The following is a 14,160-nucleotide window of genomic DNA, read 5'->3' on the forward strand; positions in this document are numbered from 1 at the left end:
CCCATAGCTGTGATAAATAAATATATAGGCTTTAAGAAACTGTAAAGGCCGTTTGCTTAAGAAAAACAATACTCTCACTAAAAGGTAATGTGTATGATACTCTGACTCCTTTGATGCATGTGCCTTACAGGTGTTGATGTTGTTCATTTCTTTCTCAGTAAGCTCCACTTAATGAATCTGACTTTGTATAAAGAAATAAGTTCTGAAGTAGCCATAATACCTGACACGCAGAATTGTTTTGAGGTTGAAAGCCAAGTTTTCTTTCATGAAAATTTTTTTCAGGCTATACTACTTGATCCATGATGTTCTACAGCATAGACTTCTATTAAGGATGGCAAAAGTGACAAGAAATGAAGACAAACGCTATCGCCTCTGTCTCCATCCTTTGTCGAGTTCACATTCTCGAATGTCATCCATCAATACCAACTAGCCCATTTGCATACCTGTACTAATTGAGCCATTGCTGCTATGGTACTGTAAACCGAACGTCATAAATTCAAAATTGGTGCGTTTTCTATCTTTGTACAAATAAGTGTTTGATAAAATAGTTCAAAACGTTATGATTGATGTTATGTTTTGACAAAACCATGGCCGCTTAAAATATTTTCATGGATGCAAAAGGTGCCTATTTTGCAAGTTCCGTGCTGGTCTGACATGGAGAACAGCCCTGGCAGAAGGTAGAGCACATGCTCTATTGTAAACAAAACACAGGATTGCACTTTCTTGGCAGTTATCCCAATGTTTTCTGATATTTACTTGCATGAACATGCAAGTAAATATCAGCTGCTAAAGACATTGCTGAAGTCACATCAGTAGACACTGCGAGCAGAAAAAAAGTCTTATTGTGCAGTGCTATTGAAGTCGTGCAACATTATGCTTAAGCAAACTGGCAGGGATGCTAGCTGTTAAAAAGAAAGGGCTTACTTCAAGAAAAATTTGCGCTCCTAAATTCGGAATTGAAATGCAATATGCTTATAAGCTACAAAGGATTTTCCGGATGATCACGCTAGTTACACTGGCCACTTGCTGACTTAATAAGGTTCACTGAAGCTTGTCTTTAAATTCACAGTGTCTTTATACAGGGGGATGATGTTAAGTTTTGTGGAATTCCTACATATAGCCTGTTGCAAAATAGCATAATTCTAGCTCTTGAGCAGGAATATTCAAACAGGCAGACATATCCTACACGAGAAATAGAAAATATGTTCAACTGATTACGTAATATTTATTAATTATGTTTTGAATGAATTACTTTACGGCACATATAAACGAGAAAGGAGGGGGTTAAGCAAGGGGCCCGATTTTTATTCATCGTATCCTACAAAGCCAACGAACACTGACACCAAGGACAACAAAGGGGAAATTACTTGTGAATATTAAATGAAATAAAAAAAATGATAAATTATTGGAAAATGAAGTGGATGAAAAAACAACTTGCCGCAGGTGGGGAGCGAACCCCCGTCTTCGCATTACGCGTGCAATGCTTTACCGATTGAGCCGCCGCGGCACCGTTGCCCCATCCACTTTCTTGGGTATTTATGTTTCCTAGTAGAACCCTGGGAGCGTTAGCCAGCGCCACCACATATACGAGGCACATATTGTAATTTATAAATCAGCCAGTGAGATTCCAAGGTGTGTCCAGTTGGAATTGATTTCCATAATGATGCCAGTTTGGAGAACTGCACCGTCAAACTTGCTGTAAAAATGCCCTGTTGTTCCAATTACTTTTTAACAAAACTTACTTTATGCACTGATGCACAAAAGTAACTGGAACACCCTTGTATATTGTCTATACACAGAAAAATATTTCTATACTGGTGTCATCCTGGAAGTTCAAGTGCATATATCTTCCAAGCTCACTGGCTACAATTCATAAATTGCAATACGTTAAGTAAAATAAGTAATGTCGAAGTCTATTAACAAAATTTGGTTAATTAGCGGGATATGTGTTTCGATTTCTCATGCTAGTAATGTCCGCCTCTTCAAATAGTCTAAATTAAGGACAAGAATTATGCCATCTGCTACAAGAGATTTTAAAAAAATAAATAAAGAAATTATCGCCCTGTACAATCCTCCTACAGTGCTAAACAGCCAGCAGCTTAATCATCACATTTAATAATGCAGTAACTACACTAGCCAGTGCACTAAAGCTTTCTGCGCTGCACAAGTGAAAGATGTTTACCATTAGCATGTTTGATCTAAGCATACCTCACAGTCAGATAACCAGCAAGACAAGTGAAAGCAGATGACAAACTTCATACATCAAAGTCTTTAACTGTGCTTTGATTAAAATTGCTAAACTTCTGTTAAGCAGGATTCATTTATCATGTTGTTCCACTTAAAAACATCCAAATGATCAGATGCCAAGAACTTCTTGCTTGGAAGATCTTTCGTGAAATCCTCAGAAATAAAAATACCAGCAGGAATATGTGCTTGCTTAGTGTGGATGTCTAAGATGTTGTCAGAAGGTGTAGGTAGGGCTTCGTTGCAGTAGAGGTGCCAAATAGTTCTGACAGAGGGGTTGTTATCAGCCACTGTGTAGGTCAGAGATTAAGAAAATAATAAAGGTCAGCTTAAGGATGGTAAGCATAAAAAGAACAGAAAAACGGAACCGGTAATGCTTTCAACTAAAATTTTTAAATGTTATTTGAATATGTTACACAAATAATTGTGTAGAATATTTTACAGGAACCTTGTTCGATAATCATTTGCTGAGCAACTACCATTACAGCCAAGTGATCGAGATCACACCAGTGAGGTGAATTTAGAAGTCTAAGATCATTAAAGCCGACGGTAACAAAAACAGCAATGGCAGTCTAAGCCCTATCGTCTTGTGTAGCTTCTTGCATTCTATAAACAGTAGTGCCAAAGGCCCCATTTTATTGTGTTAGTTTCCTAGAAAACTGCTTTATCATACTCCGTTTTGCTGTGGCGAGGAAGTTAGGAGCTAGTTATGGTCAATAATGACCACGATTGTCCTTGAAGTGCTCATTTATGCATAGTGTTATAACGTTGGTAAACAGGGATAGGTGCCTCAGAAAGATACCAGCTCTAGGAACACTCCCCCCACACCATCGTGCAAACTGGCAAACAACATTGCACAATGCCTCACTTTCACTTTTGAATATCCTTAAGGAACACTGCGAAGAACAAATCGATAGATTTAGCCACAGACTTCTGAACATAGCTCTGACACCAGATGTGAAGAAAGATTTAGAGAATCACGACGAAAAACAGTCTCGAAAATTGGTTAAAAAACAAAGGAAAAAAGCAAACTTAATAAAAAAATAACCTTCCAGGGAAACAATCACCACACGCCGACAAGACGTACCTCGAGTTTAGGAGTACCAGACGTGACGGAAACTACCACAAAATTAAACCGCTGCAATGTTGTAGACACATAAAACATTAGGTAAAAAAGAAATACGCGTGCTTAGCAAGGGCCTGCACTTTTGTCCTACAAACAACACAATAAATGAATTCGAGTTTCTCAAGGACCTCTCAGACATTGCCCAACGATTGTGGATCGGACACTTCTTCGCAGACAAACCAGACACCGGGACGACGCCGCTTAAAGCCCAATCCACTTGGACTCCCGAACCAGAACAAGCCAAAGAGCGTGATATATACCTTAAAACTGTCACTAAAGAAGTTGTAAGCCAATCCAAGACATTAAGTGACCTAAAAACATAACTGCGTTGGAGACTCAGATAATTTCAAATCTTAGTTGCCGTAATCACATTGTTATTAAGGAAGCAGATAAGGGTGGAAGTATAGTTATTCGACTAGTAGAAAAATACAAGCACGAGGCTTACGGACGACTAAACAACCCAGAACATTACCGTAAGCTAGATAACGATCCGACATTATCCTACACAGTGACTATTACCAACAGGCTAAAATACCTTTTGGCTGAATTATTGATAACACCGTCAGAATACAAATTTCTTAAACCAAGCAAAAAAACTGCTGGACGTTTCTACTTCCTCCCAAAAATTCATAAAATTCCATCTACTGAACTATACACCAGTATTATCCCAGGTAACCCGATAGTATCGACAGAGGGCATCTCTACATTCCTTAACCACCTCATTGGTTACTTGCCAAAAACACTTCCGTCATTTGTACAAAATACGCCCCATCTGCTGAGAATTATAGAGGACTATAATACTAAAGGCACACTGCCCCACAACTTAATTCTCGCAACACTAGACGTCACACCAACATTCCAATCTCTGATGGTTTATTTTCAATAAATAAACGCTGTGCACAACACTCTGCTGAAGTCTACTTGTCTTTAGAAGAGTTAACTGCTGGGCTAGTTGGTGATCTTGCATACTAAAAAGATTTTGCGCCAAAAAACAACACACACATGTCGCGTGGTGTCGTCGTCTTTCTTGTGTGTGTTGTTTTTTGGCGCAAAATCTTTTCTGTCTACTTGTCTCTGCTTGAATTAGTTCTAACACATAACTACTTCGAATTTGAGGAGAGTCACTACCTAGAGATACACGCTACAAACATAGGTACGCCTTTTTTGTCAACCTACGCGAACATATTTATGGGTATTCTAGACATATATCTCCTATAGCGCTGCACTGACAAACCCCACACATACCTACGATACATAGACTACATATTCATAATATAGGCACAAGTTCAAGACAGCCTAGATAAATATGTAGCATTTCTAAACTCTTTTCATCCAACAATAAAATTCACCTCATAATCCTCAACTGAGCGCATTAACTTTCTGGGCGCAACAATATACATTGATAATGGGGCGCTGTGTAGGAAACCTTTCGACAAACAACAGTACCTAGAACATACGAGCCACAATCCTAGACATTGCAAACAAGGCATCTTTAGAGGCCAAGCAACACGACTACATCGCATTTGCATTGAATACAAAGAATACATGGACTCGATCACCTTAAAGAAACCCTGTAAAACAGGAACCACCCAAACAGTGACCTTCAAAAAGCCTACACCGCTGCAGCCAAACTTGATCGATCCGAGTTCCTCAAGCCTCGCCCGAGGATCGCAAGAACAACAACGCCTCTTCTTACTACTAAATTCTCAAACGCGCTCCCAAACGTGAATAGCATCCTCAGTAAATACTGCCCAATTCTCACCAGCAACCAGAAACTCCCGACCCGCCCAGAGTAGCCTACAGACGCAACACTAAGTTTAAATACGTTCTTGTGCATGCCAAACTAAAAACAAAGATGAAGCTGGGAACCAGTCCTTGTGGCTGCCCCAGGTGCTCTACATGCAAAGATATTCAATCTAGTACTACAGTAAAAAGTGCAGCATCAAATTACACACAATAGGTAACTTCGGCTTTCACCTGCACATCAAGCAACTTAGCCTATTGTCTAGAATGTGCCACTTGGAGCAAACAATGCATAGGTGACAATGGACAACAAATTCCCACAGGACTCAACGGCACCGCGCAAACAGAAAACACAGTTTACCTAAAGCAGTAGCCAGCCACCTTAATGAACATGGTTATATATTTGACAAAGCAAGGTTCTATGTATTACAAACAAATTTCCTTTCACATCGCGAAAGGAAATATACGGAATCATACCTCGTACACAAGTTCAACTGCCTACACCCGACAAGAATTAATTTGAGATGTGTCAACTTAGAATCTTTAAAAGCTGGAACTTAAATCTGAAACTCTCATGTCATCAACCAAGACAGAAAACACATTATGCCGCCAGCTAACCCTAATTCTTAACCTTAGCTATTCCTCCATTTCGAAGTTTTTTTTCCTGCCTACTACTCAAACTAATATAATCTTTCATGTTTTTACTTTGATACCAACTGTACAACACCCTTGTCACATCTACACCGGCCCCCGCCTGCTTCTCAGCACGTCACCCTCATATTGGTTATTCCGGTTTCGGTTCCCCCCTCCTACTTTTTGTTGCCTGTTTTCAATTATATATATTTTTAAACACCCTCGCTAACACATTCACAAGTCCCTGACGTCATTATACCTTTTTCCGCGCCTGAGCCACACACCGCCATTTCTGTATACCGCCATTTCTGTATACAGCCGTAACGACAAATACGTTGAGCTACTGGAGCTAACGGCTTCTAAAAGACCATGCCGCTGCCTTCCAGATGCGCCATACATTGCATCCCAGACTCCTTGTCGCCATCTTAACTACTTTAAAATTACTCGACGCATTGCTGCTATGCTACTAAATTCACGCTTTAAACTCAGAGTTTTCGTTTTTTTTTGCCTATTGTGTTACTCGCGCACTGACCGCCTAACCGGCTCTTATAATGCCACAAAAACATGCCACCAACGACACCACTGAAGGCACCCAATCCTCTCGCTTCGCCAACGACCTCCTAAGCCTCTTCCTTTTTTTTTCTTTCTTGCTCTTTCTCCCCGTTTTTTTCCCTCTTGGCGTCCCCCCCGGTTGTTTTTTCTCTCTCCTTTTCTTCCTTTTCTTTTTTCCCCGCCGTCCCACTCCCCCGATCTTGTCCCCTCGCCTTCGGAACGGCGCTCACAGATGTCGGACGACAGCGCTAATTACCTCCGAAGTCTCTCTCTTAGTAACCAGCCGCCACCGATGAAGAACGCACGTGACGACACTGGCACTGACCCTTTAAAACTAACATGCCGAGGATGACGGAGCCACCTTTGACTAAGATAGGTCCTCCTATGGAAACGTTGGCCAGCCGTTCTAAGGCACCTTATCTCTGTTCACAAACTTTATACCACAGTGTGCTATTTCATTTGTCAACTCTTTTCTTCATTTATGCATTGATTATTCTGGAAGATAATGCTTGACAAATTGGTCTGCCTGGTAAACTTTTATGGAACCCTGAACAATAATGGATAGCCAACTACCTGAAAAGGATTTCAGGATAACAAGGATTTCCACAGTGTGTGAAATTTGCACAATTGTTTTCTAAATATGACCTCAGAACATGGCATTGTTCCCAATAAAAATTGTCGGTTAAAAGCAGCATGCTATTGTGTCCGTTGGGTTAAGCTGAATAAGCAAAATTTTATCGCAGTGTAGATGCTTGAAGGGCCCCTTACCAGGCCCCTTAGCAAATTTTTGTTATACGCTGGAAGTTGTTACGTGTGCTCTAGGGAGCGGAGCGTTCTGCCACAATCGTTTTTCAAATACGCTCATTTATAACTGAAGTACAAGTATTTCAGTGCCGCAAACCCATGATTTCTGGAGGCGAGCACCACTGCCAAGCGAGACACTCTCTCCATTCACCTCGTCTAGCCTCCTCAAGCGAAATTCCTTCCCTGCATTCTCCCATAGCGGACCTTGAGGATCGCGTGATGCAAATGCCACAAGCCCCGCCTTCATTTTCTTTGCTCGCTTTTTCGTGGCGTTGCGCACATCTGCTGACGGCGTCCCGCGCAAGCTGTTGTGATTGTCTCGTTTCGCGCAGCACACCATTTTGCATGCTGTGCACGAGGACACCTGACGATGGATATGTGAGTACTACACGAATACTGAGGCAGACACAAGCGGATAACAATGCTTGATCCCGCACATGAACATGGTAGAAAATGGCATAGTTTTTGTGTCTGCAGGCGCGACTGCACAGCTTGGGAGCAAGCAGACGAAACGGAAGCAGATCTCTCTTGCAGCGGTGCAATGTAGAACAAACACATGCAGACATTGAATTTGTGTTTTATTATTTCTCTAAGCATTAGTTCGTATATTCAAGCAACATATTACACAAGCAACAGATGTTGCCTTGAATAATTTTCGAAGTCTCGTGTCACCGCGAGTGACGTCCTAGTGCAAACATGTGCACGTAGGTGCGCTAGCGTGCGTATGTCATCCGTTGGCTTGAAGTGCTGCGGCCGCGAGAGGAAGAGAAAACGGCGTTTGGTTTCAAATTTCAGCTATTTCTGCGGCGCGTTGCAACAAAACCAGATTGCATCAAAACTCGCCTTTCCATTGGTTCAGTGAACCACATGAATAAGTACCTCCTGGGTTACAAGAAAATTTGAACTTGTTGGCTATGCTTTGACTTCTTCTGTCACTCGTTAGTTGCCGTGGTACCCACCAACCAGCGCAAGTTTTCTGGCAATACAGGTCTTTAATGATGTGGTTCACTCAGCCACTAGAAGTGGCGAGTGTTGTTGCAATGTGGTGTTGCTTGATCCTGCGACTGCCCCGAGTCAACTTATCAGACTGATGTTCATGACCCGCATCAGAAGCTATTGTGAGCTGTCAACTTCGGTGCTGATCCTGGAGATTTGATGCGGCAGGATTTTGGCCTTTCACAGTCCTTGCCCACCTCCGCACAGTAATGACATAAACACAGGCATCCCCATAAAGTGGAGTCAAATGGCGATGAATGCTGACATGCGCACAACCTTCCGCACTCAGAAATTCAAATACAGCCTGCCGTTTCAACTGGACGTCACCACTAGATGCCTTGCATTGCTCACTTACTCTGGAAAGAGAAAAGATAGGAAGGTGAAGCAAGTGACACTCGATAGCTTATACATCAGTGCATTAACGATAAAGAATTCAAAATGTTTGCAGTAATATTGGCAAAATAGTAGGTTTGCAGGCATTACTTTCTGAAGCCCTAATATTCTGCAGCCTGTATCTCGTACGTTTACTATGTGGCAGTATTAAATGCCATATTCTTGCGAAATAACAATTTCTTGGAAGTAAGCACTATCTGTGTTTGTGTTTTCTTTATCCTGGTCTTCATGGGATCTTGAAATATTGAAGTTGTTGTGGGGTGTATTGAATGGTTCAGATGGTAGCGTCTGTTCATAAGCGATAATGCTGGTGACGCAGAGCAGGTAGAGCTGGTTGCCCGAACCGCTCACACTCGAGCTAAGTACTGGCGATCTGGCTGGCCCACTGGTGGCGCTGCAAGCATGTAACAGACGATCTGGCTGGCCTTGACCTTGTGCTCTTCTTTTTCATTACAATTAACCCCGGTCCAAAAGCGTAGCAATCGTGGCGACTTACGACGTGGAGACGAGCGGGTCATAGAATTGTTTCAGGCGGTGAGCGTGAACAACATCACGTCCATGGCAGCGCTTGTCGGATGTCGGTGTAAGCGCCTCCATGATATGGTTGACCGGAGTGGTGCGTTAGACGATGCGGTATGGTCCAGCATACTGCGAGAGAAGTTTTGTCGAAAGTGCAGGCGTGGTAGAAGTCACGGACAACAAACAAGTGTGCCGGGAGTGAAGTTTGGATTCGTAGCATCGCCATCACGATTGGCTTTTTGTCGTTGTTGGTCGGCGGAGGTGAACTCGGTGTATCGGGGAATGGCGGAAACGGGAGCAAACTCTGACGTGTCTGGTTTATAAGGCAAAACCGTATCGATGGTATGGGAAAGATTGAGACAGTAGGGAATAAAGTATGGAGAAAATACTGTAATACATTGTGTAGCCGTATTATATGCGTACGTGATAAATGGGAGGATGATGTCCCAGTTTGCATGCTCCGATGAAACGTACATGGTGAGCATATCACCAAGGGAGCGATTGAAACGCTCTGTATGTCCGTTAGTTTGAGGATGGTACGCCGTGGTGGTCCGGTGAACTATGCAGCATTGAGTAAGCAGAGCTTCACGCACCTGCGACAAAAAGAAATACACTGACTCTATCACTCAGCAGATCCTGAGGTGGACCATGGCGAAGAATGAAACGATGGAGCAGAAAGGATGCAACGTCACTGGCAGTCGCTGCAGGTAGAGCAGCGCTTTCATCTCAGCTTGTAAGGTGATCGACTGCGACAATAATCTATCATTTACCAGTGGGTATTAGCGGTAGCGGCCCGTACAGGTCACTTCCCACACAACCGAAGGCACGAGCAGGGCACGGAAGCGGCTGTAATATACCGTGGGCCGAATGAGGTGGAGATTTGCGGCGTTGGCATTGCGGGCACGAGCGGACAAACTTTTGGACAAAAGTAAACATTCCTCGCCGGTAGTAGCGTTGTCGCAGGTGCTCATACGTCTTCAAAACGCCTGCGTGTGCGCATTGTGTATCCGTCGTGGGTCCACTTGCGCCCATCGGGCTGTAAGTTGCATCGATACAAGAGGTTATTCCGGACAGCAAAATGGGCAGCCTGGCAACGCAGGAGCAAGATATGGGAGATGCAGGCGAGTAAGAAAGGAGATCCAAAAGAGGGGCCACCCAATGATCCTTGCGCTGTTCTGATGCGAAGATGCCGATGTCGACCGAGGATACCACGTCAGTGGTGGAGAGGGAGGCCCTGTCGGCTGGCAGCGGAGAGCGGGACAGAGCGTCAGCGTCAGTGTGCTTCCGACCATAGTGGTAGATGACGTGAATTTCGTATTCTTCAATGCGCAGAGCCGAGCGGGCAAGGTGTCCAGACGGGTCTCTTAAAGAGGATAACCAACAAAGCGGGTGATGGTCAGTAACCACATTGAAAGGTGTGCCGTATAAATAAGGACGAAACTTCCCGAGTGCAAAAACAATGGCCAGGCATTCTTTTTCTGTGACGCTGTAAATGCGTTCGACTTTGGTCAGCGCACGACTGGCGTAAGCAACGACGTACTCGGAGTAGCCATGCTTGCGCTGCGGAAGGACAGCGCCAAGGCCAATATCACTGGCATCGGTATGCACTTAACAGAAATGAACGAATTTTTTTTTCCAACGTTGGCGACTACGTGTCTCCGAATAGCCATAGTGATTGTACTAAAACGCCACAGTTTGCACGTACAATACTGGCTAATTCAATTATTCTTTCACCGGTTACTGCACAAGAAGTCACAAATTTCATTTCCAGAATTAAAAACAATGTTGCCGCCGGGTTGGATGGCCTGAGTGCTGTCCCTATTAAGCATGTGGCGTCTGTTATAGCCTTACCGCTGACATTCATAATTAATCAATTGTTAGAGACTGGTATATTTCCCTCTGACCTTAAACTGGCACGTATAACCCCTGTTCACAATGGTGGAGCCGTCAGTGATATAGCAACCTACCGACCAATATCTATTCTGCCCATCTTGTCCAAAGTTTTTCAGAATGTCATTCATACACGGCTCGAAAACTTTCTCATTAAATACCGCGTTGTGAATGATTCACAATACGGCTTCCAGAAAGGGAAATCTACCTAAATGGCGCTATTACTAATCAAGAATGAAATTCTTAGCAACATAGAAAACAGACTTTTTTACTGTGGGAATGTTCATTGATTTAAAGAAAGCATTTGATTGTGTAAATCATAATATTCTGCTGTCAAAACTGCATGACTACGGCATACGTGGCGTCACCCATGATCTCGTAAAGAACTATCTTTACAATAGAAAGCAGTGTGTGAAAGTCGATGGCTTGTCATCACCGACTACTGTAGTAGAACATGGAGTGCCTCAGGGGTCGATTCTAGGGCCCTTATTGTTTATACTTTATATCAATGACTTATGTGATGTGCCTAATTCTCCCAAACTGGTCATGTATGCTGATGATACTAATATTTTCTTTCCGCATCAACTTTAGCCCACCTAAACACAACAATACACAATTATCTAATTAACCGTGAACAGTGGTTTAACTCTAACAGATTAACCTTAAATATTAAAAAAACTAAATATATTATTTTTAAACCTCTCAACAAACAAAGCGATTTCGAACTCACCCTAAACTTTCAAGGAATGGCCCTACAACGCGTTGCATCTGAAACGTTTTTGGGGGTTTGGTTCGAAGAAACAATGTCTTGGAACATGCACGTTACTAAGCTCACGATTGAATTAGGCAAAGCAGTTGGTTGCCTCTACAGACTGAGGGAACTAATTCCAATTAGACTAAAGAATGCAATATATTATGCTAATTTTTACTCACGTCTTTCACATTGCACTTTAGTTTGGGGCACTACAACAACCACCAACTATAACAAACTGGAGCGGCTCCAAAATAAGTTATTAAGAATCTTTGAGAACTTTAATGAACACCCCAGCCTATTACCCACTGGTCCCCTGTTCATTAAACATAATATGCTTAAAGCGTCTAAGTTGTATGACTATAAACTATCTCTCTATATGTATAAAAATAAACTCCCACACTATACAGAACATTCCCCGTATGACTACAGCATACGTAACAGGCTAATACCAGTGCCGCGTACACGTACAAATCACGGTAGATCTAGGCTGGATTACTGTATACCAACACTATACAACCTCTTAAAAAATCACATTAATTTCAGTGCCCCATTCGACACGTTTAAATCGGAGGTGCGTGATTACCTGAAGCAATGAACTTTTTTTTCTTTTCCCCTGGCTGCTACATTTCCTGCACTGTTTATGCATACTGTGATGGTGTCCACCTTGTATGCTGCATCTGTATGAAATAAGTTCATTTTTTCTTCTTCATAATGTCTGTATCTGTATGCTGCATCTGTATGAAACAAGTTTATTTCTTCTTCATAATGTCTGTATGTATTTACAATTATTCGAATTTGTGAAATCCACTGCCTGCTGCTCTCTGTAGGCCCCCAGGTCCCGTCAAGCTGTCTGCGACAGCTTTTTGCCTGGGGGCCCCCAACTAGTGTGTTGGAAATAAAGTGGATTCTGATTCTGATTCTGACTTCAGTAGTGGCAATGGGGTCGTAGTGTCGCAGTATAGGCGGAGACGTTAGAAGATGGCGTAAGCTCACGAACTTTGTGTCGCATGCGGGAGACCAGGAGGATAGGCCATTGGCACCACTTAATAGTTGTGTAAGAGCTTATCTAATTGAGGAAAAATTGTGAACAAATCCTCTCAAATAAGAACAGAGGCAGATGAAGGCGCGTAGCTCTTTGAGTGTCTTAGATTTAGGAAACTCTCCCACAGTGCGAAGTTTTGATGGGTCGTGGCAAATGCCGTCTTGTGATACCACGTGAGCTCGAATCATGAGCTTGCACACGGTGAACTGGCACTTCTGGACCGGCGAACTGGTAACCATCTAGAGTAATGAATGCAGTTTTAGGACGATCAACTGTTCACATCGGGATGTGCCAGTAGCCCGAGCGTAAACCCAACGAAGGGAAGAATTTAGCGCCTTGCAAGCTGTCTAGTGCGCCGTCAATGCGGGGTGTAGAGGTTCGACGTCTTTTGGCGTTACCTTATTAGGACAGCGATAATTGATGCAGAACCGAATGGAATCATCTTTTTTTGTGACGAGAACCACTGGTGATGCGCACGGGCTAGGGGAAGGTCGAATGACGCCGCGCTGAAGCATGTCATCCACGTGCTCACGGATCACCTGGCACTGCTTCGCGGAGAAGCGGTATGGGCGCTGCCACAATGGCGCGTTGAATTGATGCGGTGGCTGACGGTTGAGGTGCTACCCAGAGTAGTCTGGGCGACATCAAAACAAGAACGGAACAAGGCAAGCAGGTGAAGAATCTCGGAGCACTGCTCGGAAGTGAAATCATCGGCAATGAAAGGTGTGAATAAGTCAGATGATGGCGGAGCAGAAGTGGAAAGTCCACAGAAGGCAGTGAGTTCTGCATACGAAGCATCCGGCACGTCACTTATAAACATGTCGTGAAGAGGCTGAACACGGCCAAGTGTTCCGCCAAAAAGAGCCTTCAGGGCTGTAGGAAGCGAATTCCGGACAACGATGGAGCTGAAACCGGTTGAAATGTCAAGCGTGGCGAAAGGGAGGGGAACATTTTTGCAGGTTATGAAGAGTTCCGAAGGAGTGAAGAAGACAGCGCCTTCAGAGAGAGCGCCGCAGAAGACGGGAACAACGGCCGACGAGGCAGATGGTATGGCGATGTCTACCCGAAGGACTAGCTTAGCGGGTAGAGAAGTGGCGCCGACGATCGAGGGCCACTCACACAGAGGCGATAATTCGACTTCAGCACATGCACAATAGATGACGGTGTTTTTTCACGAAAGCAAATCCCACCCTAGTATCACGTCGTGAGAGCAGGCCTGCAGAACCAGAAACTCCACAATATAGAGAACGCCCTGAATAAGAACTCTAGCTGTGCATGCTGCTGAAGGCTGAACTGGCTGGACGCTTGCTGTGCGAAGGGAAAACCTAGAGAGTGGCGTCGTTACTTTTTGTAAAGCGCGAGAGAGGTGTTCGTTTAGCACAAACACGGCTGCTCCAGTATCAATTAGCGCAACGGTAGGGACGCCTGCAATAATAAGGTCGGCGACGTTCGAAGGTGACAATG

General features: G+C 43.6%; 1 long non-coding RNA gene across 1 annotated transcript in view; it reads right to left on the bottom strand.

Moving 5' to 3' along the window:
• Positions 1-7,820: 7,820 nt before the first annotated feature.
• The window catches only part of LOC139048359 (uncharacterized), a 91,807-nt gene continuing 85,467 nt past the window's right edge, over positions 7,821-14,160 (bottom strand). The window contains exon 3 of the long non-coding RNA XR_011507633.1: positions 7,821-8,454. This is a non-coding gene — a long non-coding RNA (uncharacterized lncRNA). The remainder of the gene's footprint in view (positions 8,455-14,160) is intronic.

Source organism: Dermacentor albipictus, chromosome 8, assembly GCF_038994185.2.
Source record: "Dermacentor albipictus isolate Rhodes 1998 colony chromosome 8, USDA_Dalb.pri_finalv2, whole genome shotgun sequence".
In the NCBI taxonomy this organism is placed as follows: Eukaryota; Metazoa; Arthropoda; class Arachnida; order Ixodida; family Ixodidae; genus Dermacentor; species Dermacentor albipictus.